This window comes from Quercus lobata, chromosome 10 (genome assembly GCF_001633185.2).
Source record: "Quercus lobata isolate SW786 chromosome 10, ValleyOak3.0 Primary Assembly, whole genome shotgun sequence".
NCBI classification, from domain to species: Eukaryota; Viridiplantae; Streptophyta; class Magnoliopsida; order Fagales; family Fagaceae; genus Quercus; species Quercus lobata.
The window spans coordinates 42,611,515-42,627,891 of NC_044913.1; the positions used below are offsets into that span (position 1 = coordinate 42,611,515).

General features: G+C 36.0%; 1 pseudogene; it reads left to right on the top strand.

The window, feature by feature from the left end:
- The first annotated feature begins 416 nt into the window (after positions 1 to 416).
- Positions 417 to 1,361, top strand: LOC115965840 (annotated as a pseudogene).
- Positions 1,362 to 16,377: the final 15,016 nt, after the last annotated feature.

Below are 16,377 nucleotides of genomic sequence, written 5' to 3' on the forward strand. Positions count from 1 at the left end.
GGCAAAAATGCACTTTTGGTCCCTACATTTTGGACCGATTCTCGATTTGGTCCCTAAATTGATTTCACTCCTAGGTTAGTCCTTGATTTCAGAAAATCATTTTTATTTTGGTCTCTGCCGTCAACTCAGTAACAGAAAATGCATACGTGGCAAACAAAATGCACTATTTGCATATTAGATGCTGATGTGTCTAATAAAATAAAATAAAAAACCACCTTAACATGCCATGTCATCGTCTAATTTAAAAAAAAAATTATCAATTTGAAAAAATTTAAAAAAATTAAAAAAAACATAAAAACAAAATTAAAAACATAAAAATACATAGTTTTAGATTTGACCGTGAATACACATGAACTCAAGAACATGAACCCAGATCACAAGAACTCAAGAACACAAAATTCCTGGGCATTCAACATCTTTCTTAGAAAATTTCACCAAACACTGAAAAAATTCACATCTAAAAAGCCGATGCCTAAGATTTTCATCACAACACTTTCTTTCCACCCAAAACTAGAAATTTTCTAATGAAACAAACACACACAAACCCAGCCAATTCGGCTCACAATAACAACAAACCCAACCAACCTCATAAATTTTCCTCAAACAATCATCAACATTTTCCCCAAAAAATCAAGACTTTCCCCCAGAAAATCAAGATTTTCTTACAAACCAAACACTAAAATAACTCACATTTAATAAACTGATGCTTAAAATACATACAAAATCCCTATCCTCCACAAAAACCTCCAACAAATCAAACCCATAAACCTAGAAAAATCATCAAATCCACATGAAAAAAGACAAAACCAGAAATCCAAAATAAACACAGCAACAAGTGAACAGATCAGAAACCCACCGATCAAGCCACATTAAGCCACCAATACTGCAATCTGAAACCCTCATGAACAGATCAAACCACCAATCAAAAACAATGGCAATGACACCCTCGGCTCGCGAAGAGAATGTGTACATGGCGAAGCTTGCCGAGCAAGCCCAACCGTATGAGGAGATGGTGGAGTTCATGGAGAAGGTCTCGGCAGCGGTGGAGAGCAAGGAGCTCACTGTTGAGGAGCGAAACCTTCTCTCCGTGGCATACAAGAACGTGATCGGCACGAGGCGAGCCTCGTGGCGCATCATCTCCTTGATCGAGTAGAAGGAGGAGAGCCGCAGCAACGAGGACCACGTGTCCATGATCCGGGATTACAAATCTAAGATCGAGTCGGAGCTCTCCAACATTTGCAATGGAATCCTCAAGCTCCTTGACACCAGACTCATCCCCTCCACCACCACCGGCGAATACAAGGTCTTCCACCTCAAGATGAAGGGCAAGTAAGCTCCGGCCATGGACAGTGGAGAGTGAGAGATTCTATACATTAAGCGTGAAGCGAGTGAGAGAAATTTAGATTATTCTTTCAGTGTAGGGATTTTTTTATTTTATTTTATTTTATTTTTTTTAAGCTGATGAGGTTAAAGAAAAAAAAAATAATTAAAAAGATAATGATTTTTGATTTTTTAAGAAATGATTTTAGTTTAAATTAGATTTAAGTTTTTTTTTTTGAAAAATTTAATTGACTTTTTTTTTTTTTAATTTTATGAGTTGGCTTTTTTTATTAATTTAAATGCTGATATGGCATTTAAAAAATGCTAAATATAATTTATTATTATTATTTTATTAGCTACATCAATAAACAGTGCATTTCATTTGTCACGTATGCATTTTCTGTTATAGGATTGACGGCAGGGACCAAAATAAAATCAATTTTTTAAAATCAGGGACTGACCTAAGAGTGAAATCAATTTAAAGATCAAATTGAAAATCTGTCCAAAATATAAGAACTAAAAGTATTTTTTGCGTTTATTTATTTATTATCTGCAGCATATCAAAAGTTTTTCTTTATTTATTTATCAAGAAATTTTTTTTAGTTTATTTTATTTGTTTTTATTTTATCATTACCTAATATATTTTGATTTTCATGCATCTGGAATGCCAGTACTTGGATCCATCCATTTATTTCAATCGAAGAAATTTTGAATCCGTCAAATAATTTATTAATATAATGCAGATGAATAGTACAGACTCGTGCACTTTGAAATTGAAGGTATCGAATTGTCAATTATCTAAAGACGTGTACAGTTGTACTCCTAGTGCCTATGTATTTAGGGGAGACAACTTTGCTGTGCATATTTTCTTGTGGGTTGGTGGGGGAAAACTACCGTTGACAAGAAAAAAAAAAAAAAGAAGACATAATCGAAAACAAAAGATGTTTCCTAAGGAAAAAGAAAGAGAAAATTGTCCTACGCTGGACTTGGCTTGTGGACTGATTCTTTTTATATATATTTCTTCTGAACCTTTTATAGGGCAGAGACAAATTGGCAAATTGCAACACCAAATCAAAGGTAAATAATGACAACACGTAAATACCTTGAACGACCCTCTATAGCTCACAAAAGTCACAAGTAACACGTGCGTTTTCTTTTACGTAAAAAGTATTTGAATCCGCCAAGTTAAATACCAAGAAATTTTATTTTCAAATAATGATTTATTATATGAGAAAATTTCAAGTACTTTTACTTGCATTAATATTTTAAAAATCTCACTGTTATGCACAATAATTCAAACTTTTTATGCACAATTTTAATACAAAAACTTGAATTTTAAATATTTGAGTAATAACATAGTTATTAATCTTAATTTATCTTGAATTTTTTCAAGCATATAGGATATAAGAAGAAAATCTAATCTAATGATAAATTTTTTGAAGTTTACATTCAAAAAAAAAATATTGTATGCTATAACATATCTTAGTGTTACATCAGGTTAATTTAAACCCAACCCCCCACACGTATATAAATTACAGCAAATTAGTTTTTATATAATTCAACAAATAAGGCTGTCTAACAAACTTAGAGACTTGAAACACCCGAACCATCTAACTAGACCTAAGCCGACCGCTGCTAGATCCAACGACTCCGATGGGTCTCATCCTCCAAAAATGCATTCTGGCTATTCGGGTGGTGGGTCTCCTCCTCCAAAACCTGAGCTACCCAATCTGACCAACGAACTAAGTTTTTTTTTGGCGAGATTTTCCAAATTTGACGAGATTTCAGCCATATCCGATGAGATTTCCATAGAATTTGGGGAGATCTTCATCGGATTTGGCTAGATCTCAGCCATATTGGACAAGATCTTAGCTAGATCTTGTAAGATGTCAACGGAGATTCATTGTTTTGAGCTTATTGTCTTAAACCGTGCCACTCGATAAAAGATTGAAACCACTCAATCCAATGCTCCCTTTCAGTTCATGGTGAGTTGAGTTTTTGTGAACCCGATGAGATTAGGTTGTCGGTAGTGGGTTGAGTACAAACTCAATCTGAACCGACTTGTGGACACCCCTAATTCAAAAGAATGTGTTCTTTTTTTTATCAAATCAATTTAATTATAAACTATGAATTATCTTTTAAATTTTATTGAGCACAATTAACACTCTTCCAGTATTATAGATCAAGATTTTTGTTAAATTAATTAACAAATTCATAATTAGATTGTAATAATAGTTTTTAAATTGTGAACATATAAAAATTTAATTAATTTTAAATAATTGAAATAGCATACGTAACTTAACTTGCCTTAGCATATATATATATATATATAAAAGTTAATATAAGAAAAAAAAATTAACAATAATAAAAAATAAAGGAATACCTTATTTTTCATAAATGACAAATGTACAAAAAGATTTCTAAATCCTAACCATGAAAAATTTAATTTCCCTTTCTTCTAGAAGTATAAATAAAAACACAGTGGCCCTCTATTTAATTCTCCAAGTGGAAATTAAAAAAAAAAAAAGAAATAAAATAAAAAGAAGAAGAGCAGAATTTTGTTTTGGGCTAAAGGTCACAAACAACATTGTGGTGTGAGCAAATATATGCTAAAGCTTTTAGGAGCTGTAGTACTTTTACAAAGTACTTCAATCATGTGGCGACATATGTAAAAGGGCTGACCACAATATTACTGTTTCACATAACCTTACAATTTGTTTGTTTTCATTAAGTGAATCAAGAAAGGATCAAACCATCAGTCGTCAATCACCATCGTGTAGCAAGACGGACATGAATATGAATTCTACTATACGAATGTCGGCATTGACTAAGTTTAAGATTTTTTTTTTTTTGATGAAATATATATTATAAAAAAGTGTTATATTCACAATATTTTTACAATAAATTTTAAGTGTTACATAAGTTGTTATTAGTTTTGATTTAAATTCATTATTAAAATTACTTTTTTACTCATTAGTAACAGTTAATAACAACCTATTATTTATAATTTATTGCAAAAATATTGTAATAATATTGTGGACATAATATTTCCTTTATTTGTAATTTTTGAAACCAAATAATAAAGTTGTGGACTCGGTGGACATGACATGGTGAAGGGAGACAAAACCTAACTTGAATCATGGAAGGGATACAAGGTTACCAAGGCAAGAATGAGCTGCGGTCATTCATGGTAGTTTGTAAAAACTGGCAATATTCTTCGATTCATAGAATGTCACATCAAACTTGGATTCATTTGTGTATGCCTTCCACTTTCCACCCACAAATACGCGCACAAAAATATGAGCAGTATTAAAAAAAGTAATAGGTTTATGTAAAAGTAATATGAAGTCACTTACAATTTATTATATCAAAATAATTGTGGTAAAAATTATGACAAACATATTGTAGTCCTAAAAAAAGAATTGAAGTGACTTCATATTGTAGTCCTGATAAAAACTTTGATTGATCAAGTAGGAATGATTATATATGTGTGTATAGTATATTATTATTATAAGAAAATATGTATAATGTAGTATATTATTAAGTAGTATAATTTTATTGAGGACCTAAAGAGGTTAAAGGGAATTGCGAAATTGGTTCATTGGCATCATCATTTTTAGGAAAAAATCTAGGTAGGAAGGGATGAGATGGATTAGGAAGGATTCCATACCGAACAAAAAGAGGCACAATTGACAATATTATGGGCCAAACTATATGAAAATTACTTAAATACTCTTGGAATATATTGAAATGATGCCTCATCTTATCACATTTATGGTAAACCTTACTATAAAAGTGAGAAGATGGAGCACCATTCATCATGCTCCAAGAGTACCTAAAAATTATTCCAAACCGTTATAGGATTTGAGAACCCAAAAAAAGAAAAAAGAAAAAGTAATTAACAAAAATGAATGAGGAAATATTTGCCATGCGAAATATTGAATTATAATCTTGCATTGGGTGCAATGAAATTGAAATCTGCTGAGGTGGATTGTGAGATGCAAGAGCCAACATACCTAGCCAAAAAGAGTGACAACATCATATTAATGAATCACATGCTTAATTACAATAACTCCCTGGTTGTAGTTGATTAGGTCAAACTATAGTTCAATTAATATGTTCATATTTCTCTCCTTGAATTTCCTGTTTGGGACCCATTTAAACCCTATAGATAAAGTAGGAATTACAATTTTCATACCCAAATAGGATTATCGCCGGTTGTCTTCTTTATGGGAGGGTTTTTATTTTTATTTTTTTAAAGACCATAATTTTATTAAGAAGAAGATAAACATAATATATCATGAGCCAAAACCGACTCAACCATATTAGGATTTCCTCCATCCAAGTTTGATAACTATCTAAATATTTGGCATATTGAGCCAAATATTTAGATAATTTGTTAATCTTCTAATCTTAAAAAATGAAATTGATTTGTTTAAAAAATAAGTAGAAAAAAGTGAACCAGACAGGGAAAAGTTTTTTCCCAATTAAAAAAAAACAAAAAGATCGGGACCCACTGAGAATCCTTTTTACCATAAATGGACCTAAAAGAAAAACATGCATGTAATTCAGCAAAAAAAGAAGAAAAACATGCATGTATGCGTACAAGACACAGTAAAAAAATGGTAAGGACAAAATTCTTTCATGCAAATGTAGGCGGTCATAGTTCACACTGTGACAATCTGACTTAGTCAAGCACACTTATTTTTTATTTTTATTTTTCACCAAGATAGATTAATCAAACACACACACACAAACAGATATTATGTAACAAGGATTCCTAGTTACCTATATATATGTGTACATGCATGGTTGCTTCTTTTCATCTAACTACAGACGCCTTGAAATCGCAGTACTTTCTCAATCTCTTTTTCTCTAAACTACAAAAGATTACTGCCATGGCTTTTGGGTCACGTCAACCAGAACAGAAGTCTGCTATGTCCAAAAAAGTTGGCATGAAGAATTTACCCACCGTCCGCAGAAGACGTATAAAGCGCCGAATTTGGGCCTCTTTTACCCAGACACTGAAGAAAATTTTATATTGCAGATGCAGCAAAGAAGACTAGCTCATCGTCTTCATCGTCATCCTCTTCTTCTTCTTCTTTTTCTCCTCTTAATTTATTATCTTATGTAACGGTTGCATATTACATATGTCTCTCTCTCTGTGCAATCCCTTTTCCTTTTTGCTGGAATTTTTTTTTGGCCCGTTTGTTGGGAAGGAAGAGTTAGCACTAAGAGTTGAATATATGGCGGATAGAGAAATAATGTATGATCAATCATGATGTGTTGATCTTTGTAAGATTATCTAAGTAAGAAGTGTGCTTTTGATAGTTTGAAATCTCCCTTCTCTCATTTGCTTTTGTGTATGCGTACGTGGTTTTGGCATCCCAATTCTCAAGTGTCATTTTCATACCCATGATCTGCGACCAAAATTATATTGGTTTAAAACTGAATCTTGATTAGGAAATCATTTCTATCTATTTTCTTTTCAATCGAAATGGATCTTTATCCATGCATTAGATTCTTGCCATCTCTCAGAATGAAGGGAAGAAAGAAAGAGAGACCTGGTATATAACTTCTGCAGCATACACTTTGCTAGTTACACGTTTAGACCCTAATGCCGCTTGCTACACAGTTTAATAAATTTTACTTAATTAACACGTGATTGACTAATCCAATTCAAATTGCAAGCATCATCGATTGCAAGTCTGCATCAATCGTTTCTGTTCACAGTCTTTAATACAGGTCAAGACGCCAACCGCAAGTCCAATCACACAAACAGTTCACGATTTCTTAAAGATTTCAAATAGTCTCTGTCGTTTTCAGCAGACCAAAACACCCAAGGTAACGCTCAGTGTTTTGATGATGCTCTCCTTTCAAATGTATTCAATGGGAGACGGTGAAGGTATAGGAGAGAAATACAAATTTATCTCTAGGTTTACATGCAACTTCTTGATATACTAAGTTTTTGAGAATCTTGCACGACCAAGGTGACTGGTGAGTGTCGAGAAAGCTTCTTTGTAGGTCTACGCTAAAGCTCTCCTTAATTGCCTAATACTTCAATTTTCACTCAACCAAGATTTCTTAAGCAACAAGTTTCACTTATTCTTTTAGCGCTTCAACCTTGATTACTTAATTTATTATAACTCAAATAAAATATATACATGGAAATCAATACAATTACAATTGAAACTTAACTGTTTCTCAAAAAAAAAAAAAAAAAAAAAAAAAAAAACCAATTGAAACTTAACTTGACACACAATTTGCCAACAATGAATGACCCTAACAATGTTTTTACACCCAGTAGATGATGATTGGAATTCAATATTGTTATAAATATAACAAATTTTACCCCTTGTGATAGTAATTAATTAATTAATTAGCCAAGTTATTAATTAATCAATTTATCATGCAAATGCGTGATAGCACAAACAAATCACCAATAAGCTAAATATGTAGCGGAAAATAAATAACACGGTGATTTGTTTACGAATGGGGAAAACCTAATGGCAAAAACTCCACCAGGTGATTTTCAGGTCACCACTCCCGAAACTCCACTATTATCACAACAAGCGGTTACAAGTAAAAGAATCCAAGTACCTTACCAACCTATAGTTGAACCCTTACCTCAATACCCAATTGGACTTGTTCTGTAGTGACAGTTCCCCTTTCTCATGCACGACTCCCAGTACGTGACTAACCAATTGCGCGGATCCCAGTACGCGACTTACTCCTTTGCACGAATCCAAGTACGTGACTAACTCCACAGCAACCCTTTGATTGCTGTAGTTGATTTGCAGCAGCTTCACATAGAAACACCAATAAGATCTTCAATGTTGGTGTAAGAGACTTTGCTTGGTTACAGAACCCAAAGGCGTACAAGAAACGCAGCAAGAACTCTTTCTTCTGTAGGAGGAAGCTAGGGTTTCAAAAAGAAAACCTTATGAAGCTCTCTAGGGTTAGGTTTTTCTTTTTCCACCTCCTTTTAAATAGAAGTTTAATGGGCTCTCCTATTCCAAATAGGTTTACACAAATCTTGGGTTTCCTAGTTCAATAAGAATTATACAAACCTATAAACAAATAGCTTTTTAGAATAAAAACATTGCTGGCTATAATCTGAAAACCTGTAAGCTCGATCGATCGAGACATCTGTCGAGATTTAATGAATCTCGATAGATCGAGCTTTTGTCAAGGAGGTATCGAGACCTGCAGATTGCACTTTTCTTGAACAGTACTTGAGTAGTCTTCATGTTTTCAATTTAACCACTTGTAATGATCATCTTGAACCTACTTAAATTTACCCAAATGCAAGTAAAGTGCGTTTTGTCAAAGGATATGCCAATTACATAAAAATATGTCCCCAACAATCTCCCCATTTGACAATCCGTGACAAAACCACAAGAGTACATTAAATGTCCTAGAATACATTCTACTCAAGATTACAGAATAAATAAGCTTAGTCTAAAAGATCTGAACCTTGGAAGTTGCTGCAAGAAGAAGGTTCGGAATCTTGACTTGGCTTTAACTTGTCTTTCCTGAAAGGCATTAAACAAAACACATCAAGGTACCATGTGGAAAATAATGACAAATTAAATAAACAAGAAACATGTGTATAAAGAGAGAAAAGAAACAACACATGTGAGATAAAGAGTGAAACACATACATCATCATCTAATATAGAAACAACACATGATGTATGTAAATGGTTACAAAACCAAAAGATACACAACACAAAAAATATATCAATATCAATGTGTATCAAACTAACTCTCCTCCTAAGTTAGTTACAACAAAAACATTCTTCCATTTTACATGAAGTTCTCCCCCTAAATCTATTATTCCCCCTGAGGAAAGACATTCAATTCTCAAATTTCTCCCCCTTTTTGACATGATTGTCAAAGGGCATAAAAAGCCAAAAAACATGACGGAGACAAACAGAAAACTGACATAGAGGGAACGAGGAGAACAATGAACCATAGACCTACAAGAAAAAGAAAAACAAGATGCTATGGACACAAAGGAAAAAAAAAATTCAAAAAATAGAAAAATGAAATGCATGCAAGGGAATCTCAATTGATTGAGAGGTGGCAAGACAGGTGTCGAGCATAATAGACGTCGACAAATGTAGCTATCGAGGATCTGTCGAGGGACAAATCAACAAAAGGCTAAAAAGATCTCGATCGATCCACCAGGTGTCGAGAAGCTATCGAGGAGACAGGAGCTTTCTCGATCGATCCACTAGATGTCGAGAAGCTGTCGGGATTACGATAAGAAAAAGCTGAAGAAGCTTGATAGACAACAAGGTATCGAGGAGGTGTTGAGCAAGCTTTTAAAACCAGTTTTTTGAGATGTGAAAAACACAGACATGAATGCAATCCAACATGCAACTCAACCAACGATCCAATTAACATATTAAACTCTCAAAATCATCTCTCAAATAAAATTTAAGCACATGGATCTTCAAAAACACACACACACACACTAAACAAGTCTAACCAATTTTATATTTAAAAAACAAGTCAAGACAGTTTAGTGAGCATACATTAATACATGTAAAACCTTGTGATGACCAAATCACATTGTACCTGCACATGTATCAAGAATAACAAAGAATATTGTGTGTTGTGTGTGAAAAACATCGCAAGATTGCATAAGTGTATACGTGTTATGACGATTTGAGATATGAGAAAATCACTTTAACTCACACACAATCATAACTGCTTGATGGGGATTATCACCTTTGAGGTACATCCTATAACTCCCACATCTCCTAGAATACACGCTTGCAATCATATTTAAAGTATTTTTGATCTTTTTGCTTTTAATTTTCTTTGCATATTTTTCTTTTAAACATATCATGCATGAGCTTATTAGAGAGAGAAAAGAAATACCCAATGATAATTGACATTCAAATTTTGCTATGCCTAAGCACACAAATGTCATTGACACTGCACTTTTGCTATGCCAAAGCATACAGGTGTCTTATTATGATTGGTGGGCAACAGTGGTGAGATGGTTATTTATGCCTTTTTCTCAGGATTTTTTAGTCCTTCCCGTCAAAAAGAGTGATATGCATGTTAAGTTTAAGAGACAACTTAATCGTACTCATCATAAACATGAGCCACAAAGCTTACTTACTTAGTTGTGCATAAAGATGCTCATCTAAGTTACAAATGATACAAAGTTTAGAAGACTTTGTTTCAATGGCCTCCAAGGTACACAAGTACCAATGTACACAAAACACACATTGTTTTTGTATTTTTCTGATTTTTCAAATTTTTTTTTTAAACAAAATAAAATAAAAAACTAAACATCCAAACAAAAACAGACAAACAACATGAAAGCATGAAAGAAATATGCATATGCATGAAGGCATGATAGAAGGGTGCAGATGCATGAAAGTATGATTCTAAAAGCATATAAGAAATCAAGCAAGGAGAGTCCTACTTTAGATAGAAAGAATTAAAGTAGAGGACAAACAGAAAAGACAATTAAGTCTTAAGATCCTTTATCACCCACACAGCACGAGTCTTTGGCTGTGAAGATGAAAAGGCACGTGTCCTAGTATGACTACTATAGGACATAGAGGAATTAGAATTCCCCTGAAATTGAGTTAAAAAGCTCAAAGCTTTTAATAACTCACCAAGAATAGGTACAGAGCCTTTAGACAAAGGATGAGACCTATTTGACACTTGCTTATGAGGAAACAACTTGAAACAATTAGGACGAGTGTGACCGGAAGCACCACAATGGTGACAAACATGAGTAGTTTTCGAACTACTATGCTTCCTAGAAGGAGGTCTAACCTTAGAGGTTGACAAAAACATTAATTTAGGACAATTTGGCCTAATATGACCAACAATATGACAATGATGACAAGTGGGGACAAATTCAGAATTTTTATTCAACCTAGGAGAAGTTTTAGACATAGGTTTAGAAACTTCAACGTTAACATCAGATTGTTTACCTTTGTCTATCCTAGCAATATTAGCTTTCACCTCTTCATTATTCCTTTTAAATGGAGGAATATAACAATCTTTTTCTTTTAAGTTAGGCTCAACAACAAGTTTGGCACTAATTAATTTTTCAACTTCAGTTTTAAATTCAATTAGTTGCTCTTCCAAACTTTTAATTTTGTCCACCTGAGATGAAATTTGATTTTTAAAATTCTCATTCAAATTATTGGCTTCATCCAATTTCGCAATCAAATCATCTTTTTCAAACTTGACCTTTTTAAATATAGCTTTTAATTTTGTAGACCATTCAAGAGATTTCATACAAAAATGATAAAACTTGCAATAGGCATCTGGAATATCATCATCATCATTCAACATAAGATCATGCAAATCAAAACAATCAAGAGTTTCCATGACAACAGGGGTTAATGGATCACACAGCAAAGATTAAAACCTAATCAGAGTGTACCTGCTCTGATACCACCTGATTGGCCACAAACTGAATGACCCCTTGTGATAGTAATTAATTAATTAATTAGCCAAGTTATTAATTAATCAATTTATCATGCAAACGCGTGATAGCACAAACAAATCACCAATAAACTAAATATGCAGCGAAAAATAAATAACATGGTGATTTGTTTACGAATGGGGAAAACCTAACGGCAAAAACCCCACCGGGTGATTTTCAGGTCACCACTCCCGAAACTCCATTATTATCACAACAAGCGGTTACAAGTAAAGGAATCCAAGTACCTTACCAACCTACAGTTGAACCCTTACCCCAATACCCAATTGGACTTGCTCTGCAGTGACAGTTCCCTTTTTCTGATGCACGACTCCCAGTACGTGACTAACCAATTTTGCAGATCCCAGTACATGACTTACTCTTTTGCACAAATCCAAGTACGTGACTAACTCCACAGCAACTCTTTGATTGTTGTAGTTGATTTGCAGCAGTTTCACATATAAACACCAATAAGATCTTTAATATTGGTGCAAGAGACTTTGCTTGATTACAGAACCCAAAGGCGTACAAGAAACGCAGCAAAAACTCTTTCTTCTGTAGGAGGAGGCTAGGGTTTCAAAAAGAAAACCTTATAAAGCTCTCTAGGATTAGGTTTTTCTTTTTCCACCTCCTTTTAAATAGGAGCTTACTAGGCTCTCTTATTCCAAATAGGTTTACACAAATTTTGGGTTTTCCTAGTCCAATAAGAATTATACAAACCCATAAACAAATAACTTTTTAGAATAAAAACATTGCTGGCTAAAATTTGAAAACCCGTAAGCTCGATCAATCAAGACATCTGTCGAGATTTAATGAATCTTGACAGATCGAGCTTCTGTCGAGGAGGTATCAAGACCTGCAGATTGCACTTTTCTTGAACAGTTCTTGAGTAGTTTTCATGTCTTTAATTTAACCACTTGTAATGATCATCTTGAACATACTTAGTGTGGGGCCAGAGAATTTGTGACCCCGACCCACTTTACATTAGGGCCCAAGGCCCGAGTCGAGGAGAGGCATTGTCGAGGACATACAATGAAAGTCCAAATAGTCTTGAGATATAGCCGAGGATGATTCTGTCCTCGGAATCCCAAAGCACTCCTGAAAGAAAGGGCAAGAACGGTATAGGAACAGTTTAAGGAAAAACCGAACACATCCACATTAATGGAGAAAGGACCCCTGGACAATTTGGAGACAAAGGACAAAGGAAAGGCTGCCATTACTGCAATTAAATACTCTGCACCTAACAGAGCAATGCTTTTCAGCTTTTACAATCACCCCCAACCACTTTGGGTATGGGCTGATGGGACAAGTATCAGCTCTAGAACGCTAAACCTACACGTGGCCGTTAGAGGAAGGGTAAAGGCTAGTATAAAAAGGAAAGAGAAGCAATTCAGGGAAGAGGGGGACAAATTGTCTCCCAGACCATGGAGCCCTAAAAAAGGGGAATAAGAAGAACATGAAGCTCCTCGGACAAGGTCTAAGGACCGGAGCCACTCAGGACGTATCGGAAAAAAGTATTGTTAGACACGCCAGGTTCACCCTTGTGCAAATTGCTATAGAAACCATGACGAACCACTGTCCGGTGATCAAGGCCTAGCCTTTCAGCCCACGCTCTACAAATTTTATTATTTGGACCTTTAACGTACAAACCCAATACCAGTTTGGGATCGTTACAAATTGAGTCCTTACAATTGGCGCTGTCTGTGAGAAAGGCTTGTACGTTGGCACAGGCGGTAGATCGAGCTCTTGTCAAACAAGGGCCTGCGAAAGCCCCTCCATCACTTCCAGTAGGCCGTTGTTTTTGCCCTAATATAAAGTTCCACTAGGAGCTACGCTTCAAAGCGCCAGTGGCGCGGACAGTCCTAGGGGCTTCCAACATCAAGTCAACGCCCCACACCTTAGCTGAGGGGCTAATCCCCCAAACTTAAAAAAAATCTAAGTTTTGGACAGAACCAAGGTATTGCATGATCCTCGGACTCAAACCTATGGGGAAACCAACTGCTTAAAGAAAATCTAAGTTTTGAACAGAACCAAGGTATTGCATGGTCCTCGGACTCAAGCCTATGGGGAAACCAACTACTTAAAGAAAATCTAAGTTTTGGACAGAACCAAGGTATTGTATGGTCCTCGGACTCAAACCTATGGGGAAACCAACTACTTAAAGAAAATCTAAGTTTTGGACAGAACCAAGGTATTGTATAGTTCTCGGACTCAAACCTATGGGGAAACCAACTACTTAAAGAAAATTCTAAGTTTTGGACAAAACCAAGGTATTGCATGGTCCTCAGACTCAAACCTATGGGGAGATTAGTCATTAGAAAATGGATTAAGTCTTAGACAGAATGGAAATCCCGTCCTGTCCTCGGATCCCCCGCTCTAGGGAAACTAATGTAAACGAGTATTTAGGCGTGGTACAAACATACCTCGGTCCTCGGACCGGATGCCAAAAATGGTTAAGCAGGAACGTGGCAAAGCTCCCTAGTGTTCGACTACCTTCTCGGATAGTTAATTTTGGGTTGCCCATCCTCGGATGATCACCTTATACGCAATACAGAGCATTCAACTGTTATCTCGGTTAGTCTTGTATGTATAACTTTTTTCAAGTCGGCATTATTGTGTCTGTTAATCTTAATGAATTCAAAATAATAGTTTTTTGTTAACAAGGGTTTCGGCCCTAAGTATCGTTCAAAAAAAAAAAAAAAAAAAACTTCCATTCATAATATAACTATTGCAGAAAAGAAATAATACGTAGAATAAAATAAAGTTAGTTTTTATTAAGATAAAGAAATAGTATAGCGTACAATGAGGGGTTTAAGCAAACCTATACCAGAAGCTAACTACAGAAGCAAAAAGAAAGGCAAAAAAGAAAAAGATACAAGCGAGTGATAAATTCTTCAAAATTCTACTCTAGTAGCGACCAAGCATGTCAGGATGGCCCCATTGATGGAAGGGGAGAAGAAGTAGAAGAAGAAGCAGAAGCACCAGGATGCTCCTAGTGATGGAAGAGAAGAAGAAGCGGAGGCAAAAGGAGGCACCAGAGAAGGAGGAGAGGAGGAAGCGGGGATGCCTAGTCCCCGTGCCAGCTCTGGCTCCCATCAGGCAAGTGCCATGTTAGCAACGCTCGAGAGAGAGTGGATGGTATCGACGATGAGCAACCCCAGTGCTATCACACCAAAAATCTAATGCGACCAGCACCTGTTTCGGATTTTGGCTAAAGGAAGAAGAGGCTTCTTTCCTGCCTTGTTAAGGGGGAGAAATGTTTTGAGTCTCTGTCTCCCTTACCCTGACCGGGCCATCTTGAGTCTTGGAGAAACCCAGTGCTTGTGGAGAGGGTATGGTCCCTTCACCCCCATCTTCGCCTCAACCATATCACTCCCTAAGGCTTGAATCCCACTAGCAGTGAGGACTTTGAGCACAGCTGGTGGTTTAAGAATTTGAAAAGATTGAGGGATTTGTACGTAAAGGAAATGACCTCCTACCTTGCTACTTATATGGAAGGCAAGTCTGGTGTCATTTAATCTGTACAAATTTCCAAGAAAAGCTACAAACGAGATAATTCCCACTCAACTCCCAACGCCGTCTACAACCATTGGATTGGCGTTGCCTCGTAAAGGGAACTTATTAAAGACGTGCCTCGTACATTGAAACGGCAGAAGCACGACGTGAGTAAAACTAAAGGAATGTCTCATAAACGGGAGTATTTTCCAGGCAAATGAAAAGACACCGACATTAATAAAGGACAAAGCTGGGCAAGCCGTGATATAGGCCCAACATCACCAAAACCCTCCTCCCCGACCAAGGGGTTGGGTAGCAGGATTTTGAGGGGCTAATGTGGGGTCAGAGAATTTGTGACCCTGGCCCACTTTACATTAGGGCCCAAGGCCCGAGCCGAGGAGAGATATTGCCGAGGACATACAATGAAAGTCCAAATAGTCTTGAGATATAGCCGAGGATGATTCTGTCCTCGGCATCCCAAAGCGCTCCTGAAAGAAAGGGCAAAAACGGTATAAGAATAGTTTAAGGAAAAGCCGAACACATCCACATTGATGGAGAAAGGACCCCTGGACAATTTGGCGACAAAGGACAAAGGAAAGGCTGCCATTACTGCAATTAAATACTCTGCACCTAACAGAGCAATGCTTTTCAGCTTTTACAATCACCCCTAACCACTTTGGGTATGGGCTGATGGGACAAGTATCAGCTCTGGAACGCTAAACCCATATGTGGACGTTAGAGGAAGGGTAAAGACTAGTATAAAAAGGAAAGAGAAGCAATTCAGGGAAGAGGGGGACAAATCGTCTCCCAGACCATGGAGCCCTAAAAAAAGAGAATAAGAAGATCATGAAGCTCCTCGGACGAGGTCTAATGACCGGAGCCACTCAGGACGTATCGGAAAAAAGTATTGTTAGACACGTCAGGCTCACCCTTGTGCAAATTGTTATAGAAACCATGATGAACCACTGTCCGGTGATCAAGGCCTAACCTTTCAGCCCACGCTCTACAAATTTTATTGTTTGGGCCTTTAACGTACGAACCCAATACCAGTTTGGGATCATTACAAATTGAGTCCTTACACTTAGATTTACCCAAATA